Raw genomic sequence first — 27269 nt, 5'->3', positions numbered from 1 at the left:
TAACATTAATGTTTATATTTTTAATTAGTGTGTACAACTAGTCAACTAAATGAATATAACATGGCAAAGATGAATGCACATTTATATAGGCTATTGATTCAATAGATTTATAGCATTTTGAATAAAAACTTGTCATGGATTTATTGCATTTTGTGGAAAAAATAATCCGTTTTTATAATAAATCTTTGAAAATCAACTTATGGATTTGAATTTTTTATGTTTTTATAACCTAAAGATGCTGTGTGAAAGTTTGTAACAGAAAATAGTTGTTTTCATCTTGTCACTTTCTTGGTATAGAAAACACGTTTTTACCAAAATTTGTCAAAATGGATTTATTGCGTTTTGGAACCAAACTCTTCATTTACAGCTGACACCAGTTGCCCTTAGTAGCTGTTATTCCTGTATGTATAATGTTCTGAAAATTGATTTTATAACCAGACACATAGCTAATCTCATCTTTAATCTGTAGTTTTAAGAGACCTATAACAATAAAAGAATAATGCCTACTCCATATAAAGATAAATTAATCCCCCAATAATATTTTCTTTTGCTCTACTGTACTCTTACAAGCTAATGGCTCCAGGGGAAAATTAAATATCAATAGAGAGTGGACAAAATTGTTTGGTCCCCCTATATCATTTAAAAATATAATTCCCAGGATGGGCAACTAAATTGTGAGTAATAATTATTGTCTGTGGATATATGTATATTAAATAAACCTATAGTCCCTATCCAATTCCTAATAATTTTGTAAAATACAAGGGTCATTATCATACATTTTTAATAATTACATTTTCCCTGTGATCACTACTTATTGCAGTAAAGTTTTGGTGCTAAAAGTCACATTTAAATTTTTTTCATGACAAATTTTCAGTCTCTCTCTCTCTTTCCCGCTCTCTCTGGCACTTACATTTCAAATAAAAATATAAGAAACACTTTGCTACATATTAATTGAGTAACAATTGCTTTGTTCGTGCACTCTCACGCTAATTTGCAAGTTTGCTCCTGCGTTGATTGTAATTTTTAACTTCCCCATGTTTTAATACCAGCCAGTTAGCAAAATATACAATACATAGAGGCTAGAACAACCCAAACAAAAATAACATCAAGCTTTGCCCTAATTACTTTACCTAAACTGAATAGAGCACATTTCTGATTTTCTAATAAACTACAAAAATAATCTCTGTATTTTTCAGCCCAGGTCAAAATTAGACAAGCGATTTTGGTTAAATGAACCCAGAAAATTGTTTAAATTTGACCCAACAATGGGTTAAAATAAGCAGGCACATGCGGGGGTGGGGGTTGGTGAAGGATGCTTGAGTCCCTGCCCCTTTGCCCAATGTGCCCTTTTTAAATCCCCAAAGGGTCCTTTTCGCAAAGGCATTCAGGAACAGTGGCAATGCGAACGGACGAAACGCAATCGCGAATGCCGGAACATGATTAGGAAATATTGAACACCTGCAATTTTGGGGTAAAACATCCGGGCATAAGGAAATTGTAATTCAGTGGTTTGGATTTGTCCTTTGACCCAATGCTGGGCTAAAATAACCCAGCATTTTTTTAGAGGCTTTATTGACATGTTAATGTGGATGGTCACCAATGCATTTATTTCTGACGTTTAAAAGTGGATTTTAAAGTCCTGAAACTGTTCTGAATTCTGAAAGTCTGTTTTCATTGTACATCACGCTCTTTTATCTCCAAATATCTTTCATAATGATATCCCTTTAAATAAAGAATTCCATTCCAAATTATCAAAGACTTTAGTGGCATCAAGCATGTGGAGGACAGTCGACCACTGTCCTATGTACGGTTTTATCACATCTTATTTGGTTTTGTTCCTCAAGAACAAAGTTCAGCAGAGATTTTATCTAATACTTGGCAAATCTCTTTACAGCCAACTGATCAGTAATTCCCAAAATATTGAGGAAACATCCCTGAATAAGTAATATTAAAAATTCTCTTGCTAGAATTTTTTTCCAAATATCGTGTTTCCAGTTTTTAGTGCAAAATCTTTATTAAAAGCAATAGTTCACCCCCTTTTTTTTTTATTTGTCAATCATGTCATTACAGATCTGCAATACTTCTTTTGTTAAATGGAAAACAAATGGAGATGTTTAACAAAATGTTTGATGTGTTTCAGTCAGTAATTCTGTTTAACTGAACAGAAAGACAACAGCTAACATACTTTACAATTTCTGTATCCTGTTGTTTTTAGTAAAAAATGTCAGATTTGACACAACATTAGGGTGAGTACAGTAAATGATAAGAGAAATTTTAAGTGTAGCCATCTGGCCATATGGATTTCTAATGAGCAAAAGACTAAAAGGGTGATATTTTTCTGTAACTGATTACATATATCATCTGTTCATTTTGGCAATGCAATACCAACACAGAGGTTCTCCAAAAATTTCATTAGTAAATGTAGATGCATACAAGCTTTGGAAGAATTCAAAAAACGTTAAAATTATACCCTTTCAATTTTGAGCACTACTGGTATTTTCTATTGGTGATATACAGCGTTCAGTCATAGCATTATGACCACCTGTCTAATATTGTGTAGGTTCCATTATAAGTGTTTGATGTGAAGCTGATGTGTTAAAAGCAGGAAAAATGGGCAAGCGTAAAGATCTGATCGACTAGCCTGGGTGCCAGCCGATCTTAGCCCCGCCCACCACATTTTGAAAAACGGGAAGATCGGTCTGGCGTTTTTCCGTTGAGGAGCTACTATGCGAGTCCCAAAACTGGCCGACGAATCAAATTGTCAGGGCGGGCTTTATACGATGATGGACAGATGATCAACAGTAACGTATCAACCACGTCACCAAAGAGCGCGAGTGTTGAATCTGTTTACAACGAAATGGCTGCAGCTGGAGAATTCAGATGTGTGGAATCTGACATTGAGTCTGTTCTAAAAGATATCGACAGAGCATTGATTTTAAAAGAGGAACAGAGAAACGCGATCAAGGCATTTGTTTATGTTTTCGCCGTCCTTCCTACGGGATTCGGCAAAAGTTGGTCGCACTTATGGAGGACAAAGTTAAAGAAGCAACTGAAACGGGTATCACGGCGATGCAACTCGGCGTGCACAACGAGATGGATATAATTAGCGGGTTGTTGCCAGCTTCTTTTCGGAAGCCCGGAATCGTGACTGCTGAATAAGTGGAGGGACATGCTAAGCTCCGATATTTTTCAAGCCAATGTAATGGGTAGCTATCGTCGTGGATGAAGTTCACCTAATGTACAAATGGTAAGAGATAGTCTTACTGTATGACTTAGTAAATACTTAATGTTATGATATAAATGAAATGTTGTAAACATAGTAGGTGTTGATGTACCTTCGCTAACTCAGACTTAGTATAATTACAATGATGTTAGCATCATTGTAGCGAAATAACTAGCAGTTCGGTCAGGCTGCAAAAGATGACATTTCAACATACGTCACACACTCCGTTGCTCTGATTGGTCAGAGGTCTATCCAATTGAGTGGAGAGGCATTTTTCGGTTGAGACACGCCTCATAATTTTAGCTCAATGGAGCGGTATCAGACTCAAATTCTGACTAGAATTGAGTATGACAACGTCAGGCTACTGATCGACTTTGACAAAGGCCAAATTGTGATGCTACGAATGGGTCAGAGCATCTCCAAAACTGCAGCTCTTGTGGGGTTTTTCTGGTCTGCAGTGGTCAGTACCCATCAAAATTGGTCTAAGAAAGGAAAGTGGTGAACCGGTGACAGGGTCATGGGCGGCCAAGGCTCATTAATGCATGTGGGGAACAAAGGCTGACTCATGTGGTCCAATACAACATACAAGCTACTGTAGCTGAAACTGCTGAAAAAGTGAATGCTGGTTCTGATAGAAAGGTCTAGTGGAGTCCATGCCTCAGGACTATGTTGGTGGCAAAAGGGGGGCCTACACAATATTAGGCAGGTGGTCATAATGTTTTGGCTATAATAATAATAATAATACATTTATTTTGTATAGCGCCCTTAAAAGTAGCTTTCTCAAAGCGCTTTACAGACAAGTATAACAACAGAGAAACAACACAATAAAATTACAGAAATAAACAAAATTTTTTTTAAATCAAGTAAATGCAATCCTGAAATAGAATGTATTGAGAAGAGATAGTAGTGTGTAAGGTATAGATCAGTCAAGTACTGAGGTGCAAGATTGTGCAGAGATTTATATCCAACATAAGGATTTTAAAATCAATACGGTACCAGTTCAATGACTCCAAGACAGGGGTTATATGGTCCCTAGCCCTGACCCCAGACAGTACTCTAGCAACTGAATTTTGTAGATATTGCAGTTTATCCAATGATGATTTGATACCCCAACTAGAAGATCATTACAGTAGTCAATGCATGAAAAGACAAAAGAGTTTATCAACTTTTCAGCAACCGGGAAAGACAGCATAGGATGTAGCCGAGCTATATTTCTGAGGTAAAACAATTATATCTTGTTCTGCACAAAAGGCTCAACTGACAGTGTGGCATCAAATATGACACCAAGATTTTTTAATTTGCTCTTAAACTCCAAGGCGACACTGTCAACAGACAAAGTAGGAGACACAACCTTTCGCAGTTGATGTGAAAATACAAGGAGCATAATTTCTGTTTCTGTTTTAGAGCTGTTTAGCACAGAAAATTATTGGATACCAAGTCTTTATCTCAGCAATACAGTTTAGCACGGGATACACTGCACGATTATTGGCTGTTCCAGACGAAGATTGTCATCGTGAAATAATCGTCACGATTTCAGTGATCGTGCCTCTTCATCGGTGGTCCTATGTCGTAAAATGAGAGAGGTTCAAAGATGGCTGTTTTCCCGGTCTTGCGTCCAAAGATAGCCTACGATAGTTTTCGGACAGTGTCAGAAATTCGGCATGATCACCGCATAGTGTGTTTGCTGCACGCTGGTATTTGTTTACCACGAGCGCATGCTGGTGACGTTGCACTAATGTGTGACGCAGCCGCCGAAGCTTCCGTAATCATCGTACAGTCTACATGCCTGGCGTATTTTAAATGAGTTTAAACGATCCATGTCGCACAAGTGTGATAAGGTAATGTTAATGATCTTATAGGAGGGCAAAAATCCTGTAGTGTATTCCGGGCTTTAGATAGATGCACAACGTTCACTTGCTGACCCGGTCTAGTATGAACATAGATCTTTGTATCATCAGCATAAAAGTGATAATTAAGGTTGAGAGATCGTAGTAATTAACCAAATGGATATATAAACATGCTAAAAAGTAAGGGACCCAATACTGACCCATGTGGAACACCAGTATGAACAGAGCCGACTTTGGACCACACATAAAAACAAACTTACTGCGATCAGTGAAATAGGACTTGAACCAGTCAAGGCCAGTCTCTGACAAACCAAATACATGTTTAAGGTGATTGAGTAGTAGAGCATGGTCATCAGTGTATGAATCATTGTAAAGTATTAGGAGGCGTGCACACAAAAGCTTTTACGCCGGCGGCCGTGAAAGGTGTGCACACACCCTTAGTGTTGTAACTACATTATTTTATCATTCATCCTTTTTCTCCCAACTCACTATGAAATTTTGAATTAGATTTGTGTAAATCAGCAGGGCAGTAAGAGTTATCTATCTGATTAACTCTACACGTATTTAAATAAATCTCACCTTTCAGCTCAAAATACAAACAGCTGTAATAAAGACATATGCAGCTTGTAAATAATCAGTTTTGCAGCATTTTCAACATTGCTTTGTTAGTATGAATGAACCTACATGTTAACTTCTGGCTCAACTGATGGCATGAGTATGGGGAGGGACTAACTGTCTAAACATGTCTGATGTCACAACCAATTACATACAATGCTAGAACCGATAACGCTTAACCTCACTAACATCCTAAAGACACTGATTGAGTTCATCAGATTTTAAATAAAGAGCATTGTATGGATCAATTTTATCATAGTACTTTTACATTTTCAGTAAAAGAAAGTCGTGTGGATTACTGTCTGACTGTATAAATATACATGAAATCCTGGTCTCAAATGAGAACATCCAGGAGATTTAGGTGCACTGTGTGTATGTGCTTATGGGAGTTACTTGTCCATATTGTCATGCACTAGAGTATGTAGTCAGTCAGTGTCAATGATTTATGACAGGCAGTTAGGGAGAACATAATTGTGAGAATGAAGCTCATACACACACATACAAACTGCTTGGCCACTTCATCCTCTGGGCAGTTGGAGTACCATAGAGGTGATTAGATGTACTTACTGCACTAATGTAATTATAGCTGCTGTCATCTCCTCTGTATAACACAGCACACAGCAGTCTGTCTGTGTGTGCTGTGGGACAGTTTGTGCGGTGTTAGTCCAGGTCAAGAGGATTTGATGAAAGCACAACAATTACCTGGAGTAAAAGTCTAAGGTCACACCTCTCAGGTCTAATTTGTGTGTGTTGACATCTGTCCCTCACCTGGTGCAAGGCCCTAGATTCAGAAGTGGCAGGCAGTCAGTCAGAAGGCAGGCAGTCAGACAAATTAAGCTTTTGAACAAATATTATGTAAAGTAATCACTTAGGGGAGACCCGGGGCGAAAGTTAGCCTGGTGCAACCAGACTCTTGTACATTCTAGGGCTGTGAAAATAACGCATTAATTCGATTAATTAATCTGAGAAAAAATAACGCGTTAAAAAAAATAACGCAGATTAATCCATTCCGTATTGAACCTGGATACATTCTAGCCACCATTTGACTGTAAAATAAAGGAGGTAGACGAGAACGCTCTGGCAGTGACTGGATCATTGACTGGAACATTTACTTACGGCCTGATGGAAGTGATGATAAAAATAAAGTATGCAACGTCTGCAGCAAAGAATTTGCATATCATAGAGTTCGTCCACTCTAAAGTACCACATCATACAAAGCACATGGATTAAAGTTCTCCGTCGTTACACGGATTTCCGTCAATTGCAAAATTATTAAATTAACTTTTCATAAATACGACGTGTATTCAGCTTTTTAAGTGGGATGTGATCAAAGCCTGGAGTGGAGCAAAATCACGTTCCTCTCTCCACTGTAAGCTTTCTGTAATCACTACGCACCGGATCCACTCCGGGTTTTCTGGCTGTAGCGCGTAAGATGAGGTAAAACTTTATTTCAACTAGCATGGACATACTTATAATGCAGGAAGGCTCCGAAGTTTTGGAGATCGATAAAGGTGTAAAAGACCAATGGAGATTGACTTGGCTTAGCGGAATGATGAAGATTGGGATCAGAAAACCAAATATAGCACAGTATAGGTGTCCTGTATTTTGTGGGTAAACGATTTCTCTCGTACGTGATTACTCGCGTCCCGTTTTTGACTGCTACGTTGATCTAACCAGTGGCTGATAAAACGGGTTTGTTAAACTAGTGAGTACACTTTATGTGGCGCCACAAGAACCAAGAAGCAGATGACATCCAAATCCCGTGAGAGCAGTTCGAGAAATCATAACAGAAGACTGCTTCCTAAATGCTCTCGCGGTACTTTGATGTCATCAACCTGCCGGGTTCTTTATTTAAGGTTTATGTTCAATTGCACAAAAAAGCCATGCAATTGATATTGCACTGTTAAACATTTGGTAAATAATCTTCCTGAAGCACTTTATTTCCTTAGCATATTACTTTAGGTTATTTTTGTTGATTGTTATGGCCATTATTTGAACAGTGAAAATACTGTAATAATAAAAGAGTTTTTGAGCTTCATTGTCACTAATGCTGATTATTCACTGATTTATTTAAAAAGAAATATTTAATACTTTCACAGCAAAAATTATGTAGGCGATTAATTTAGATTAATTAATCACAGAGTATGTAATTAATTAGATTAAAAATTTTAATCGATTCACAGCCCTAGTACATTCATTTCATTTGTACAGAGAGTCTGGCCACGCTCCATTGCAAAGCGATACTTCCGTTAAGGAGAGTCCTCTGTTGAAGTTTAAAACTATTGGATCTGCCCAGAGTCACTCTGAATATGCCATACCAATCGCTAGCGTTTGGTCGTGACGTATGTCACTCAGTCTGGCGCACGACCTCAACGTCTGCGTTCTTAGCCACTCTCCGCTGTTCGGACCTGCAGATTTTTGCCGGAGAAAACGAAACTCTACACAGCAGTCCCAGACGTTGTTCTGAAGCTAGATGAAAATTAAGCGGAAGAACGTAGGAGGGCGGAGCCAGGCTAGGCGAAAATAACACTGGCCGAAAGTAACAAAGCGATTTTCTTAGTTTGGAATTAAAATGCAGTCAGAGCTCTATGACAACATCTTTTGCACACAACCCTTTACAGAGCTGATAAATATTGAATTATTTCGTCATTGTTTCGCGCATGTAGTTCCAGAAAGCTGTTTTCGGCCATTTTAAGTAAACTACTAAAGCTGTATTTTTTTCTTGTAACGTGTTGTTTTTGGTTTCATGTGTTACAGTACTGATCAATTTACAGGTTATTTAGTGCTGTAACACATATTGAAGTTTGACTTCTCAGAGTTTTTCCAAATTAAAGTAAATCAGGTTTAAATGTCAGCAGTTCCTGTCGGGATTAAAATAACACTTACTTTTGCCCCGCAGATAGTACTGTTGCATTATGTTGAAAATGTATATTATGCTAATTTGATTTCATTTAATTTAAAATGAAAATGTAATTTCATTATTTTTCACAAAGAGAAACAACAAAATATTTTTGCAGTTACATATTAACAAGGTCATAGTTAAGTATATTTACCAAAAACAAGTGTAACACAAAAATCTATCTTGTTCTGTTGTGTTACTTTTGACCCACCTGTGTGTTACTTTCGTCCCTTCTGACAGGGTCGAAAGTAACAATTTGCTACTTAACGTTCAAAGTGAAATTATACTGAAGTCGTTTAACATTTGTTCAAAATTTTACCTGGTATTAATAGACCACACGTGTGAGTTATTTACCACAGCAGAAAAATATATCTCAAACATTAGCTTTTAAAATTACATTTTTTTTTTCTAAAAAATATTACTTTTGCCCTTCTCTCCTCTACTTATGAGAATAATACAAGAATAAGCTAATTTTTCGAAAGCAAAAACAACTTTATAATAGGTGTTTTTAATATGTGCTTAAATAAGAATATATACAATTGTGTACATGCACATTGTTAGATTGTACTTGCATTTAAAGTATCTATTTACATTCTTGACCCTGTACCTAAAGCCCGGAGAATAGTTTTTATAACGTTCGACGCATACACATTGCGACAAAATGCAATGCATCTCTTTGGCTACATAGTACATTCCTCTGTAGGCGCATGTGCGACTTACACGTTTACAATGTAAACTTACACGTTTACAATGTACACATGTTTCACGTTAAGGACGTGCACCCTCGCGTAAAAAATTGACCATAATTTGGCCTTAACCCCTGTACAACATGCATGTACATAATAAGTACGATGTATTAAATGTTTACTACTGTGAACATAAAAAATAAAGACACCTAAAATGATATTAGCTTGACGCCTCTCTAACATGCAGAATGCAAACACACCTACAGTAAACTGTCTGTCTCTCTCACACTCATTTTACACACATGGATTTAGTAGATTTGTATGTGATTGTGTGTGTGCTTGTGAAGTCTGACCCTGCGGATATTCCATCAAGCTTGATCTGATCTGACCTGATCAGACCTCTCTGTATTCAGACTGCCTCCTCTGAGAAACCAACATGACACTTGTGAAGCAGAACCAAACTCATAAAACTGAGAAATAAACAAAACATTACACGAGTTCAATATTTCACATTCCACAGATATTCTCAGTGGCAGAATATTCCTGCAGGATGATGGTGTAACCTGTGCAGCTTGTGTGCCCTGTGGAAATGTGTGGAAATATCTCAGTGTTCATTTAGATAGTTAGTTTATTGTCTGGTGAGCATATCAGAAAAAGTAACCATAACTGTTTGTTCGTGTTAGTCCACTTGGGTGTGGTTTTGTGGGGGTATTCCTGCCATAGACTCTGAGAAGCCAACACTGTCCATGCCAGTTGACCACATCCTGACCCTGCACCCTCCCAATGGGCACACCCGAAACACTCACACCCAGCGGTCTTTAAATAAAGTCGAGGTGAATACTCGCATGAATTTTATCATGGCGTAAATTTACTTACATGATTATTAGGGCATTGTAAATGGGTCAAACTATTTTACTGATAGATATACTGCTATAAAAAGACAATAATCCCTGTGTGAGGTGAGTAATCTAGAGTAGGTGAGTCTTGAAGAGGTATGGCCTGAGGCTTTATCTGAATGCTTTTGCTTTTAAGTCTGGTTCCTTGGCCATCTTTAGTAGTTTCCTGCACTAATGTGAATTAAATATGAAAGTTTCTAAACTTGCAACTAGAAGATATGGAAAAGCTAATGCATTGTGGGTCATGTGAGAACAAAGGGAGAACATGTTGTGTTTTCTGTTAGGTCAAGAGGCCTTGTTGCACACATGTTAGAGCAATGCATTAGCAGCAAAAAAATTACTTTATTTCCCAGGGGGAGACATAAAAATGTATAGATAGAATACTCTGTAAGTCACTTTGCATAGAAATGTCTACCAAAAATTAAATGCTAATGGGGTCACATCTGAATTTCAGATGAAAATTTGGGCTTTAAAGCAAAACCAGTTGATAACCACTTAGCTAGAGAACAATAAATTATTTAAGGACAAAGTCTGGTCCATTTTCACACGGGGTCCGTGTACAGTACTCGTCAAGAGAGGAGTGCGCCCATATGCTCTGTAAAAAGTAAATTAAAAAGTTACTTCACCTAAAAATTCACCTAAAGTGAAAATTGACATAAACTTACATTTTTAGATGTTACCAATTGAAGTAACTTTTTAAGTTGATCCAACTTTTCCCTTTTTACAGTGTGTATGCGCACCGCCAGATTTTTTAAAGCCTTATTTTTTAAACGTACGCTTAGGTTGGGCAGAAAATAGTATGTAGCCCAGGAGATGCATTGCATTTTGTCGCAGTGCGCATGTGTCGAACATCTGTGTGCACGTACGAGTGAAATAAACTATACTTTAAAAGGCTGTGTTTGACGATGCAGGTATGTTCGCATACACGTAAAAACAGACTGTACTCTGAGAGTGACTGGAAATGGATGTGTAGTATATTTAATGGGACAGTAAGCAGGGTTTAAGTGTTTTTTTTTTATCAAAATCAATGTCTTCATTCATAAATATGTCCTTGTTGGTGTCAAATGACCTCTGCCAGTGATCTGTCTTCTCTTTATAAGCTTAAAATTTCTTCTCTTTACTTACTTTGAACGTGTAAGTCCAAGGAGGCTTCTATGTCGTTCGGCTATACTGATAAACTATAATAGCAGAGAGGGACAAAAAGCACTAGCCTACAAACACGTTTCTACAATGCGTTTTAAAAAAGCGAGGCGCTAGAGAGCACTATTTGTTTGAATGCAAAATACAATTTCACCACTAGATGGGGGTAAATCCTACTTATTGTCCCTTTAATTTAGTGTAGAGAAAAGAGCAACAAAGAGTAACATGCCCCAAATATTCAAAACAAGTTGAAAGGCGTTTTTTCTGTGGAATAACTTGTGTCTTGATGAGAAGCTGAGCAAGTAAGAACCTTAAGACAAAACTGGGTGCTTGCCAAAATGTGGTCCAAAACAGAGAACTGGTCAACTCTTGGGACAAAAACATAAAAAGCTGTGTAGTCTGTGTTCGATCTTCAGAATGCCGTTAAAGAACACAACACACAATTCTCGCAGAAATCCTGTAGAATGCAACCAATCATATAATAAATTCAAAACTCCTCATTTGTTACCTCATAAATAAGCCAGTAGTCCATGGGCATGATGTCTGAGAATCAGAATAATGGCTGTGTGACCTTCAACTTGGATTTGTAAACAAAGGTCCTGACTACGAAGAAAAGGAGTTCAGTGTTGAAAGTGAAGATTAAGCCTCAGGCAAAGTACAGACATTCAAAATGATATGCCAAAGAGACTCTTTCTTTGTTTGCAGATGCTAAGACCAGTGGAGCATTGCATAGCGGTGGTAGGAGAAGAAATGCAGGGGTTATATGTTTTTTTCCTTTTTGGGAGGTCTTTGGGAAAAGATTGATGTTGCAGTCCAAAGTCAAACTTGTGTTACCTATATTAGCACTACAGCTCTGACATGGTAAGTGTTTATCTTGTGGTTGTGGTTTTTGATTTCTCTACACCATATACCACTTTGTCTGGGTCTTATTACTCAAAATCTTGGCCATGGTCTCAAAAGTGGCCTACAATTTCGGACAGCACCTCAACCACAGTTCAGGTTAGCTATTACAAAACATTTGGAGCTACACTACCAGTTAAATGTTTGGACACACCTACTCTTTCTTTATTGTAACTTTGTACAAAGTGCCCTATTGGGGTCTATTTGTGGTTTCAGCCTTAGAAGATTTGATATTGGTTTGGGCTTAGAGTGTCTGGTCTTATCTCCAATTCTGGACCCAAGGTCTACTGCTATGCCAGAGATCGGACCCCTTTGGGTTAGGAGCAAGAGTTACACAATACTTGTTGGAAACTAGTATATTTTCTCATATGAGAAGTGGCCTCAAAGGAGTGGCCGACAGGAACATTTAGCAACATAGTGGGAGACAGAACCATGCAGTGGATAGTGTCGGGGTGTTAGAAGTTGAAATGATGGCCACCTTGTTTGCAAAATAGTCCATAAAGTTCACAAATCCCAAGTGTGAATGGCGAAGGAGGACAAAGAGGGTCAAAAGCAATTTTATGCTTGAAGTGTTGATTCTGTAATGAAGAAAATTTTGGGTCATCTCAACACTCTAAAAATGGCTGGGTTATTTTTCACCCATGTTGGGTAGTGTTGAACAGAGCACATGCTGGGTTGTTGTTATGCAACCATGGTTTATAATAAACCAGCAGTTGGGGTAAAACATCCCAGCATTGGGTTAATTTTAACTCAGAGGTGTGTTCTGTCCAATATTTCCCAACATGGGTGAAAAATAACCCAGCCATTTTTAGAGTGTAGAGATGACCCAATCTCAGTGTTTAAGTCTTTTTTACCATGGGGCTGTTGAAAGCTTTATTCTGGGGTGCGTTTCCCAAAATCAACGTTTGCCAACTACGGTCGTAAGTAATGTCGTTACTGACAAAGGTCAAGAATTTGGTGTTTCCCGAGCTCCTTATCCCTTGCACAGTTTCTTAGCCCCTAAGTATTATAGGACTTATGTATTTTGATGTGTTAACGAAGCCCCCACATCCGCCTTCAAGTACTTGCCCTGATGTCTGAAGTAAAACCTTCCTCCATTAAAAAGACATATTTATCATTCAAAAAGTGATTACGTAACAGCACTCTTAGGTAATGGAGGAGTGCAGGGCGACCGAATGGGAAACCAAAATATTTAGCTTCTCCCTTTCAACCCCTACCCCCGCCTATAAGCCAAAAACCCAGAAGAATCCCGAAGTCTCACACATTTGAGTCTTGCAGACAGTGGCCCATGCCTCAGGGACAAAGATCTTTTCAGGTGGGTAAACAGACTCCATGTTATACAGAGATGGAAGGTCTGGACTCCGCCCCTTTTGGGTATCAGAGAGTAGTTGATAAGGATTGGCTAGCAATGTAGGGTTGTACTCACTCTATTCGATTCAATAATGATTGACTTAGCATGCGTGAGGTTGCTCACCACACAGTTGTACACAAATGTAGCGTTTATTCATTAGGAATCAGTGGGTGCCTTTCTCTTTATAACTCTCAGTCCGCTGGTCATGCCGGTCTCTCTGAACTCAGTATGTTCTCTCTGGAGATTAATTAGCTGATAATCAGACAGAACAAGTGTTCCACCACACCGACACTAATTAACATTATGCTTAATTAAAGCTTTGCTTTGTGTTGTTGAAACCTGCTTTGTTCTTTATGTTCTGTTAAATGGTTTATGTCATGCTGTTATTGCTGCGGCTCTGTGCAATTGCTCTTCTTTTCTCTGCCTCTAAATAGTCTGACTGTACTGTGTCCATATACTGTATACTCCAACATGTCACCTGCCCAGGTAAACAGCATGTGCATCTTAGGGAGGGGGTAAGTATAACATTCTGTGGCCCATAAATCAAATCCCCAACTGAGTTAATTTTTTTCCACTCTGGAGACTTTCGGTCCTGTGTTTTGGTTTACATCTAATGAAATAGCAAGCAAGAGCAATGTTCAATGACATATAAATGACAAACTGCTCGGCTCTCTTTGAAATCATTAAATAAAATGTCATATCCTGGAGCCAGAGATGATTGTTAGTGGTTCATCCTCTATTGCACACTGGAGATTTTAAGCTACCATGTAATTATGTTGTTTTGATTGGCAGAGTAAAAACTGCTGTATGTATTTTTAGAATATCTTCTTATATCCCAATTTAAAGGGTAATTTTGTGTTGAAAATGAAGGAAATACAGTTATTAAATGGAAACAATCTGTGTTCAAAACAGAGCTGGAAGGATTGCAAGCCTACAATAATGATTTCCATGCATTCACTTGAGCTGTCAGGTTTAATTTAGCAGATTATGTCAGGGTTCTGTCATTCATATTTTGAATTATTAAACAAAGAAAAGAATCTCCAGCTGCACATAAGCTGCCAACTTGCTCAGATGACATATTTTGTTTTGGTAGGTACACATGTTACAGTATATGTTTATGTCCTTAGCCCTTTTCGGTAAGGGTTAGTTTTACAGAAAGAAATAGTGTTTTAAATCCCATCTGATTTGGCCATGTCTGTGTTTTTCTCTTACGACCTCTGTAAAAATTCCAGAGCAATTTGCCTACTGTTTTTCGTCAATCTCAGAAGTCCTATGAGAAATTGAATCCCATCTAAATGCAAGTGTCTGTGTTTGGCATCAATATCTTTTGAAAACGTGGTTCTTTTCATGTTTTGTCCAATGTAATCTGCCGTAAGGTCTTACTAACGCACGTATATTGTACTTCCTGCATGCCATTAATTCAGACATGGATGTTTTTCCATTCGGCGGAATAAAAAAATTAAATCAAGACGAGCCAAATCTCATACATTGTCAAGACTGGCAACTTTAATATCAATATCAGGTAAGAAACTCAACCTTATTTTTCTAAACTCCGGAATGGTAATGTTTTGGACGAGATTGTTGACCTCTGAGAATCTTGCTTCCTCTGTGTTTTGATTACCTTCCGAATCGGCCATGTCTGTGTTTTTCTTTCACCACCTCACGTTATTTTCGTGTTTTGGCCAACATGATCTGCCGTAAGGTTTTATCAACGTATGTATATTGTACTTCCTGTGTCCCATTCATTCAGACATCAATGTTTTTTTCATTCGGCAGAATAAAAAATAAATCAAGACGAGCCAAATGTTGTACACTGTTATGGTAAGCGCGAATAACGGAATGCGCTGCGCTTCACGCAAATTGAACGTTGACGTGTGATCCGCGCAAGTTGAAAAATCTGAACTTTTGTGGATTTTTGCGCCATGTTAACCAATCAGGACCTTGCTCTAGCAGTGATGTGATTACAGGAAGCGAGCGGATGCAGAAAAAACAACAACAATGAAGTACAATCATCATCGCTATATGAGACATCTTCGTACTTTTACAGGAATTAAATAGAAAAAAGAAGAAAGTGAGTGAGGAGGTTGAACAATCTGGTAAGTTTACTCAATTTGAGCTATATAAGCAGCTCCCTTGATGCGAATTTACGCGTGAATGTCTCGAATGACTAGAATTTCACGCGTGAATGAAGCGAGAAACTCAAAGGGCCCTATTTTAACGATCTTAGCGCATTGTCTAAAGCGCACAGCGCAACGTCTAAATGGGCGTGTCCGAATCCACTTTTGCTAATTTAACGACGGAAAAAATCGTTTTTGCGCAGAGCGCATGGTCGAAAAGGGTAGGTCCTATTGTAATGGGAGTATTTTGGGCGTAACGTGCAGTAAACCAATGAGAGTCACAGCTCTCATTCCCTTTAAAAGCAAGTTGCGCTGGCGCTATGTCTAATCCCTATTTAGATGACGGACTTTGTAAACTGAAAAACTAAGCGGAGGAAGAAGATCCCCAGTTTAAGATTAATGTTAAATAATGTTAAATGTGTTGTTTTTCCCTTATATTGAAATTGTTATTTTTTTATTAAAACCTTTAAAACCCGTTTTCTTTTAGTCATGGAAGTAAAAAGCAGGCTTGTAATTGCTTTAAATGTATGGCTATCCAATATCTATAAAAAATAATTTACAAGTATGTAAGAAAAGGTTTGTACTCTAAAAATACTTTATTTGTAACAAACAGGAGATAAAGAATTTACAAACGGCTCTCCTCACGTTTCAGCACTTTGGACAGCGTTTTTTTAGCAAAGAGTTTTTTTAAGCATTACTTACAAATGTTTCTCATCTCGCCATATCCACAGCTACATCATATACAATAAATCCGTGAGGTAGCATTAAAAAGAAACATTTAAAAACAGACGCATTTGTTTAAAGCAAAGCATTTATTTACTTATCAGGCTGCAGGTAAAGCAGCTCTTTGCGCCTTCTAACGTCTCATAATCAGTCCTCATTTATAAATATGTCCAAGAGACTCAATAATAATCTCTTAAATTCAATCCTTTAATCTTTCATATTTTAAAGCATTTTTGTGCTGCTGTGCATTTATGTACTTTGTGATAAGCAAACCCGCGTTGTCCTCCCGTTTATAGGCGCATATTACTAATGCGCTCTTTAAATAACATAAAACACATTGCGCCATTGACTTTAGACTTTAGACCAGGTTTTTGTTGGTCAATGACGTAGTCTATTTTAGTTGCCTCAAAATAGCAACGCGCCAACAATGCGCCTGAACACACCTCGTTTTTCAGACCAGAACGCCCATGGGCGCAAAGGGGGCGCAAATGCATTTGCTATTTAAACAACGCGGCGCTAAACGTGAAAATTAGGGTGGAAACTAGCGAAAGACACTTGCGTCGCGCATTGCGCTGCATTGCGCCGGGTGTAAGATAGAGCCCAAAATGTTAAAACGTCCAACTACACGCGAATAGCGCTTTTTGCCGCATCTTCCGCATCTGGTGTGAACGCACAGTTAAGACTGCCCACTGTCATATCAGTAAGTAACTCTACCATTCCGGAGTGGACAAAAATAAGGTTATGTTAATTAATAAAGATAATAAATTGTTATTAATCATCATGATTTCTTAATTTCTATGGGTTTATTATAAGCAGCCAGTTATATAAACACATAGGCCACTACGTAGGATTTGTATAAGTTATTTTAATCAGTTAAAGTTAAATGAATAAATAACATGTTTGAAATTTTGCTTTACATTTAAAATGATTATAGACGCCAAAACGTACGAAACAGACTTTAGTCCCGTCCGAATCAGTAAAAACACTGATATTGTGGGGGACACGTTGAAACTCAAACGTTGTTTAGAATCCTGTCTGAATCGTGCTTTAGTGTAGATCAGATTTATGATGATATAGTGATCACAAGCAACAAACGCTGCTTGCGCAGGCAGGCCTCAAACCATCCGATTTACACAACTGACATTGTATTTTATAATATTTTTGGCTTATTGCTGCAAGTAAACCACAGAGCTGACGGAGGAAGAATGTGAAAGAATTGATAACCACGGTAAATGGTTCTGACACCACAATAAAAGGCAAGTCTGCAGATATCAAAACATCACCAAACTAAAAATATAGAAAAGGAGTTAATATTTCACAAGTAAAGATGATTAACACCAATATGCAAGGGGAAAAAAATTCAGACAGTCACAAATAAATGTATTAGTTTAAAGTCTGTACTTAAGCTGTGACTAAACAGATTGGTGAATATGAACCTCAATATGTCCCACTTAACATCAGAGGACCCCGTTCACAAGACACCAGCTGTATTTAAAGCCATAGCTGTACATCTGAAAAGGGTTTAAGGGTTACTTTTCCTCTGTGAATAAAGACCAAGACTGATTTACTTTAACTAGCTCTAGAGGAACTGGCAGAACTTCATATGGATCAAAATTTGAAATGAAAGATTGGAGAAATGTGTTCAGAAGAATTTTGGGACTCAAACTGTGCCATCAGTGTGCTGGTTCTCTTCCCAAAAACCTTTTTTTATGTGAGCTGGCTTTTTCATTCCTGACATGCAGTACAGTATGTAAAAACAAGACGAGACAGCGCCTGTCAGTGGAGAAAGATCAACAAGTTGCTCTAGTTTAAATTTACCTCAGTGTCAAGAGAGTACTTTCAAAATCCGGCACACACATCCTAATACAATGCCTCATGGCACAAACACACAAGAACAGCTGTGGATTTGTTTTGTGTTGACCTACAAGATACATTTTTACATTTTGACAAAAATAATTTACATAAGAAGAAAAGAATAATGTTTAATTATTATCAATATTCAAATCAGTGCTGTGAAAAATACTTTTGGTAACACTTTCCAATAAAGTTTCAATAAACTAATAATGAGTAATATAGTTTTTTAATCATTAATTAATCTTTGTTATTACACAGCACTCTAAAATGTTTGATTCTGATTGGCGAGTTGCAACATTAACATCAGTTGATAACAACCACCTGAAACGAATAACAGTTTAATATTACACAAAACATAAATATAAATAAGTCTTTTAAAAACATATATAACATTATATTTACGAATGATTAAACCAAATAATGTGATTGTGACATTTCAATGTCCAATGCTATCTAATGGCAATTCATACGTATTTTACGTGGTTTTGTTGTTTTTACGATAATTTGTATTAATTGGTACGAACGCATTAGTAATTTTTTTACGATTTGCCTTGACCCCTGTTACCTTGGGGTTAGGGGCGGAGTTATGGATGGGGTTTTGTTATTGTTTTTATGATTAAAAAATTGTACGTTTTTGCACAATACACTTTGTCCGAATTCATACGAATTAGCCAAATAGTAAAATATGTATAAATGTCTTATCTTAAAGCCAAAAGTTTTCCTCGTAGAAGGTCTGCATTCTTTAAAAATGAGCAAAAAAATATTTCAAATCAATATGTTATTCCAAACAACTGTAAACTCCCATCACACTCATTAGATTGGACAATGGAAAGATGCGAATGATGTCGGGTGCTTTTCTGCTCTTAGCGCCCCTTTAAAAAGCAAAGCGTTCGGCGTGCATAAACAGTGCGCAAAACGCTCACTGCCTATAGAAGATCATTCCAAAAAGGCAACTGCCATTAACACGTTTGGTATGATCGGCCCCTAACGCTGTACCATAGAAGTATTGTTCATTGTTAGTTCATGTTAGCTATTTCATTAACAAATGCAACTTTATTGTAACTTTATTGTAAACTCTTTGCAAAATTCCTGTTAAACATTGACTTTGTGATTAATTGAGCTAAAAATCTATCATAACCTGCAGCATGATGGTGAGGCTGTTTTTCATTGAACTGGAAATTGAATTAAGCTGAAATTATTTAGTTATGTTGTGCGTTAATTCCATTGTGTTTTGCAGTAATTGTGTTGTGTTGTAGGCTAATTCTGTTGTGCTGTCAACATTCATTTGCTTCACAAATGCCACAGAGGCTGAACTTTCACACAGACAACCTTTTATATTTTCAGATTGGGTATGAGAATATGAATTTTACTTCATCCCTGAGGTATATAATGCTAGAGTGACCTCTAAGATGGGCCATTCACCTAGCGATTGAAACGTCTGTTTCACACCATCAGGTTTTTCATGGCCTGTGAACCGCATGCGGTCCATTTTGATCCGGCACATCTGAGCGGTCTCAAAGTCACTCCAGGAGCTACAAATCTGAAGGAACATCTTAACATTTAGTTGAACACCGCAGAATAGTAGCGAGTTTGTTTCTCCTTTATGTTGTGTTGAGAGGTTGATGGTTCAGAGCAGAAATCAGAACCGACAGGAAAAGAGACGTCTGTGGTTTCTCTGTAAACTCCACATCATGACTGAATTATTTAAAATGTTTCAGTCATAAAAATGCATTTGTTCTGTTTGCATTTTCACAGAAGAACGTACACCTGCACTAACAAAAACTAATCTCGTTGAATCACACCCACTGATGCTCATGCACAGAAAATGAGACCTGAAGGGGTAACTTGTTTAGACCTAGTACTTTTTCGAATATGTTTTTGTTGTACTTCTGTTCTACAAGACCCATAACTTAATAAATAAATGAACCTGTTCAACAAAAAATATAACGGCAGCTCAGTTTAGGTTAACTTGTGTGCAGTATTGCACCTCCAGACTTTTGACCACTGACATAAAAATTCTCCAACTTGTTCTGGTAAAAATCCATCAATTTATAAACACATAAAGCAACCAACCATTGCTTGTTCTCTTTGTGCATGCCATTTACGGGCTAGTTTATTTGAAATAAAGTTTCAAAGTAAAGAAGTATCAGTCTGCAAAGATGATTTCACAGATACACATCATCATGTTTACATGTTTCTAAGTGCTAAATACAAAACTTGCTCCAAGCCAACTTTGCCAATAATTCAACTGCGCAAAATGGCATACAACCAGCCAATCAAATTGGAGCTGGCAATTCAAGTTGATCTATTCACACGTTGGGGAAGGGCAATTTGGCATCTCCAATTCACCTAAACTGGAAGTTTTTAGACTGTGGGAGGAAACCAGAGTACCCAAACCCACAGTGAAAGGGAGAACATGCAAACTCCACACAGAAAGACCTCCTGAACCAGCTGGGGATGGATCCAGTCAACATGATAAAAAACATTTAGGTTTTGATTTCTAAAGTGCACAATGCCAGCAGAATGTTATCCCTCAACTCATTGAGATATACAGTTGAATGAATATAAATCCAGTGCCATCCAAAGAGATTCAGGCTTGGTGCCATGGCAGTTTACTATGTAAATCATTAAGGAGCACTGCTCTTTTCAACTTGTTATCAGCACTGCTCTAGAAAAACACAGAAATAGTCAACATCTAAACAGTAGCCCATGTGAGGCAGAACAAACAGTCCAATCACGGTGCTGGCGGGATGAAAAGAGGTTTTGATTGATGCATTGCCATAACATTGAGTAGGGCTAATTACTGCGGCGTCCATGAGAGAAAGCACGTGTCTCCACATCAGCCCCATCCAGAGGAGCACATCTTACAAACCCTCAAGACTCCAGCAGAACACAGCCGGACCCAATCGATAGATCATTAATAAGATTGGGTTAGTGGCAGAGATAGACGGGGGGAAAATGCCTTTAAAAAGGTGCTTAGGTAAACAGTGTGATTAAGAGGTTGGTTAATCAGAAACCACCCACATGTACTAATAGCTCTGCAGTAAAATGCACAATGAATCACTGTGCGCTCTGAGCCCATTCACCCATCTCATCTATTTTAGATTTACACGCCCCAAACCATACAAAAAAATGGCTTGTTCCTCAACAGTTCCGGATGTTTTCTTTATTTCACTTTTTTCTCTTCCAAAACCAATTCCATTTAAAATAAAAATCATTTTCTCTCCAAACATATTGTTTAGCTTTAGAACCTGTTTATTCCTTTAAGTAATTGGCTCAAAAACAATTGTGGCCATCATTGAGTGCCCATCAGGAAAGATGCCAAATTTAAGTAGAGTACTTGAGGGGGTCATGCACCACCCACACAACTGCCATTTCTTTTTAGACATCTTTGGATCAGACCTTGTCAGATGGTCCCCAGCCAGTTTTTGGCCAGAGAATGTGGACCAGACCTTATGCTGGTGGACAAAAGTCTGCTTCTTGATGCAGAGGTCATGTTACCATACTTCCCTGAAACGGCCTTGTACCCTGGGGCGGGTTTTGGGTGGATGTGCGGGGTTGGCACGGGCTCAGTCTGGGGGTGGGTAGGGAAACGTTTGGCAGTCAGAAAGAGAGAGGGCACTTGCTCAGAGCACCGAGGTGAAACAGCCCACCTCCGCCAAGAGATACTTTACATGAGGGAGAAACGGCAACATTGGAAAGTGTGAATCTGGAAGACGTACACGCTAATCCCTACGGACAAACAAAACAAGCTGTGAAAGAGATGAAGAGGAGACAGCGGGGTGGAAAAGGCAGGAAGACTCTCTTCTGTTCAGAGAGAGCGTGTGGGCTTGGAAACTGATGGATACATGCATATATGGCCTCTAGCAATTGTGCATGCTAATCACTCAGAACCGACATCGACCAAACTCTGAGTGGGTCGGGAACTTTTACCTTCACCTTACAAGTAAAAAGCTATCTTGTTTTCCTTGTTGTACATTTGCATTGTAAATTAATTCTAATTAAGTTCTAATGAAGTATATTGCATCTTCTAGAGAGCAAGAAATACTTTATGACTTGTTGTCGCCTCAGTTCATTATTTAAAAAAAATCATAATCTAAGGTGACCATACGTGCCATTTTACCCAGACATGTCCTGGCCAGGATTTTGGGTGCATCCTCTGGAAGTTGCATTTGTTGACTGCATACGTCATAAAGGTACTCACATTTCAGTTAAAAACATTATAAAATTAGGATTTATTTCTCTTAAGACATACAATAATTGTAGTTGTATTCTTACCTTGAAATGTAACAGTTCCTTTTCTGAAATAGAACCTGAAATATTAAACCTCAATGACGTATGTGTTCGACCAATGCAACCTCTTGAGGATGCACCCAAAATCTTTGCCAGGACGTGTCCAGGGAAAATGGCACGTATGGTCACCCTATCATAATCTGTAATCAAAAAATTGATCTCTCTTTACTTCCGGTCATATGGTATGGAAGGTGGGTGAGGTCTGGGAAAAGATTGCAGCAAATAACAACATGACCCAACTTCAAACGATCCAGTCAGATCTCGATGGATGAATTCAACTCCCACCCTACTTTTTTTCATTTCAGAAGCCATTTCACTCAGATATACATCACCTCGGGGAAAATAAGACAATCAATACTGATATTTTTATCTTATTCTTTACACAAATCTCTAAAATGAATAATAGCTTTGTGCCCTCACAGACCAAATTTCAGCCATTATTCACTGTATATTAAGGTCTAGATGAAAGTATCTGTTAAAGATGACTTAACACACATAGCTTCTGCCAATCTCATGTTAATCTATTGCATCTTTCATATCTCTTTAGATTTATCTGATTATAAAAAAGACAAATACAGCTATACCACTTCTTTCTGAAAACATCCGAACAGCTGCTGACAATTTTCATTACCTGAACAAAGTGTCTTGATGTGGGTGCCCTTGCTGATGTTTGTGCGCTATTCCAGGGGAAGCGCCCATACAAGGACTTCCAACCTTTATGACTTCATACAGGGCCATACTCAAAATCAAACTTTCCGAAATGTATACGAACCTTGACGGAGTGTATTTGGCACATCGGAGTATATTCATCATACGTGAAACTTTGCCCATGTTTAGCATGAGAATCCAAATTTTTAAAGCAACACTATGTAGTTTCCATGTAAAATTACTTACTGCTCCCCTATGTGGTTGAAAAGCGCAACGGTGCCTGGTATCAGACACTCTTCTGCAGGCAGGGGGAGGGGTGGGGCTGTGTTTCCTACCCTCCACCGCCACTTTCAGAGTGTGCTTGTAGAAGCTAGGAGGCTGCTCAGGTTGCAGCAACAGTACAATTTGTCCAGTTAAAAGTTGTTCTATCACTAAAATAATTTTAGAGACATTATTTAAAGGTAAAACTACATAGTGTTGCTTTAACAGCATTAATAATAAGTTAGGGTTCATTCACTAGCACTAGATTCCCCTTTTAAATTAATACATGTTAAGCTATTGTATAGGACAACTGGAACATATTGGCTGCTTTGTCATTCTGAGGACTTGATAAATTTATGTGCTAGCCTGTGAAAAAGAGATAAAAGATTTTTTAAATAAAAATACCAGTATACAGGTTTGGCAAAACACAGAGATGAGTAAATGAATAAAGATATATTCACTTAGGGGTAAACTCTTGCTTTCACACAGGAGAAAACACGAAGACAATGTGTATGTTCCAAAAATCCACACATCCTCTCAACAACAGCGGAGAGGTAAAGAAATAGAGCGAGAAAGAACGCAAGATACCAAGGGAATAAACATCGACTTCCTTTGAACGTCTTCCTTCTTTGTATTTCCCTCAGCTGAAGGAGTCTAGGGACCTGAGCTGGATCGTTCTGGACCTGCTGATTCACTCAGCAAATCTTTTATACGCGCTTAAAGCGACCCAAATTAGTCGGCACCTGTAAATGGCCCTCAGAAACGGGTCAACCGAGCTGCCGGGCTGCACTCAACACAATCTCAATGCCATGTTTTATTCATCAGATGTGAATGTGGTTGGGTGGGTTCTGAAGCTTACGGACAGTATATGGATGTTGCCTGCTCTAACCAAGACCTGGCAACCAAATACACAAACATGCACAGAAATGAAAAACAGACTCAATTTAAAGGGCACATATTATGCCCATTTTTACAAGATGTAATCTGTGAAGTCTCAGGTGTGCCTGTGTGTCTGTGAAGTTTTAACTCAAAATACCCCACAGATCATTTATTATAGCATGTTCAAAATGCCCCTTTATAAAACGGGCAGTTCTGGTTCTTCATTCTGATTGGTTGAAACACGTTTTAAGCCGTGATAAAATACCCGGTTAACCCCACGGTTCAGACCGCATTACATAAGTATCACTGCGCCACTGTTGCTACGTACTGATTTATGAAAATAAACACCACAGTCTTTAATCATATTTTTAATTTGTCTACAATTGTACAATTAATGCCGATATCCAGATAAATGTCAATAAATATTGTTGAGTCATCTCGTCAATAAAGAGAAAACGCTCCCTGTGGAGTTTATAATCAAATCCGTATTTCCTATATTATCCACTGGGTGGCGATCTTACCCAACTTAAACACTGACGCATTCACTCAACACTAAAAACATCTCTTACAAAAGTTCTTCACAAAAATGGCATTATCTCCGCTTTAGCTGAAAATTTGAGAGGTGATAAGAGAACAGATGAAGGTAGGATGAAACTTTTTTTTAAAGCGGAGTGTCTGTTCTTTCAATTGATATTTTATGTTTATTTAAAGAAGATAATGTTCCGGAAGCCTTTAAACTAAAACTTGTGGCAACTTAAAAAAAAACGGGAACGGTGAAAGAGTTAAAGTTAAGCATGTTTCCACGCATATTTGATTATCACTTCAACAGTTGCACGATATAAATGTTAATGTATATTTTAGATGAATGTTGATTTATAAAAATAAACACCACCGTCTTTAATCATATTTTTATTGTGTCTTTGCTGCATCTGTGTTGGTTGGGAACTGTGCTCTGTTGCAGCAACCCTTAATCCTGAGGAACTACTTTGTTTGGCGGAAGGGTACAATTTGTAATAATATGATTACAGCTTTTTTGTGTTTTATTTTATGAAATCCTGCTATGCATATGAAGTAATATGATTTTATAAATGCAATAAGCCCCGCAAAGCAGTGGGGTTAAAGTGCATTTTATAACAGCTAGAGGTTTTTTTTAACAGTGCCCCTTAGCTGTTATAAAATGCACTGGTAACCCACTGCTTTGCGGGGCTTATTGCTTTAATTTGGGTGGGAGCAAAAAAGCTCTGCTTTTGTGTGTGTACCTATAAATGCAAATTAGGGCCCCACTTTCTTACCAACAGACAGTGAGCCCTTTCTGTTAAAAATAGATCTGATTCCTGTTAATACAGTCTGAGACAATAAGTATATTTATAAAAACACATTTAGAAAAGTTTTTGGGTGAAATTAACCAGTCAGTCAGTGGCTGTGGGCGGGGCTTTGTTAGTGTGACATCACATTAACAAAAGAATCAAAACAGCATATCTAATAAAAACTTGCACTGACATATCTTAAAATACATCAGTGCCCTTTGTTTTGCCTCAAAATGCACACAAGTAATGTTTAATATTAAGGCATGTTTGTTAAAACTAGTTATATTTCCTAATTAAACTAAGGTATAATTAAGACAATCCCTGTCTGGGAAACCACCCCATAAATATTTGGCCTTGTCATACTTACATAATTTCTATACATTTCTTCCTTTGTTTTTTTCTATTTTATGACAGTCAGAAGCATAATTTCGTCAATACAGCACTTAAAGCACTTTAAGTTTGAATTGAATGAGAGAATTAAGAGGGAGGCAGAATATAGATCAGTCTCTTAAAATAGATTTACTAATGAACACAATGAGCTTACACAGTGGAAATGTCCCACCACAGTTCACCTTTAATTCAGTAATAGCTTCTCATATGAGGACTTGGCTGGGTGCTGGGTCCAGTTCGGAGTGCTAAAGTGCATCCCTGCATTTAGAGCCTCAAACACACCGACATTTATGAGTCTTATTAATTATTCAAGATTTAGTATTGTTACCATTGATTATCACACACATAAATCACAGATCAATATACTAAACCTCATAAACATTTACCAAAACATACGAACTGTATACATAAAAATGTATTAAAACTTTCTTAAAGGTGCAGTGTGTAAATTTTAGCGGCATCTAGTGGTAAGGTTGCGAATTGCAACCAACGGCTCAGTCCACTGCTCACCTCTTGCTTTTGAAACACATAGAGAAGCTACGGTAGCCGCCACCGGACAAACATGTCATCGTTGGAGACAACTTAGTAAAAAAAGTTTGTCCGTTAAGGGCTTCTGTAGAAACATGGCGGCACAAAATGGCGGCTTCCATGTAAGGGGACCCTCTGTGTATGTAGATAAAACGTCTCATTCTAAGGCAATAAACACATAACAGTTCATTATGAAAGGTCTTTATACACCCCTGATAATTTAGTGTTTTATATTATTTTGCATTTCTGTCAAGAGATCCTTCTAAAAATTACACACTGCACCTTTAAAAGTAAACATTTTGTTTTCAAGAAACTGCCTGGAATTTAGAGCAAAATTGCGAAAATAAAGAAAATGCATCCTGAAATAAGTGTTTTTCTTACTACACTGGCAAATTATTTCGTCTTGTAACAACATTCAGGGAGGTTTGTGTTTAAACAAGATTATCCTTTCTGTTTTAAGCAGAAAAACGCTACAGGAAAAGGAAACAGGCTTTACTCTATAAATACAAAGCTTATTATCTAACACAATTTTGCTTTTAGAGTAAATTCATCTTGTTTTTAAAATGCTTATATGGCTGCAGCGGAAAACAAAAATAGAAAAAAGTTTGTATGGCTATAAGCAGAGAGATAACGTTTGCAGATTCATGAAATTCTCAGGTGTGCATTCAACCAATCCTATAAACACGTGCTTACATCACAGAGGAACAAAAGC

General features: G+C 37.8%; 1 protein-coding gene across 1 annotated transcript in view; it reads right to left on the bottom strand.

Moving 5' to 3' along the window:
• Positions 1-27269, bottom strand: part of sema6d (semaphorin 6D) — a 156629-nt gene that overhangs the window by 129094 nt on the left and 266 nt on the right. The gene's annotated exons all lie outside the window — the stretch shown is intronic.

The sequence above is a fragment of the Misgurnus anguillicaudatus genome, chromosome 15, assembly GCF_027580225.2.
Source record: "Misgurnus anguillicaudatus chromosome 15, ASM2758022v2, whole genome shotgun sequence".
Classification (NCBI taxonomy): domain Eukaryota; kingdom Metazoa; phylum Chordata; class Actinopteri; order Cypriniformes; family Cobitidae; genus Misgurnus; species Misgurnus anguillicaudatus.
This window is presented reverse-complemented; position numbering and strand designations above follow the sequence as displayed.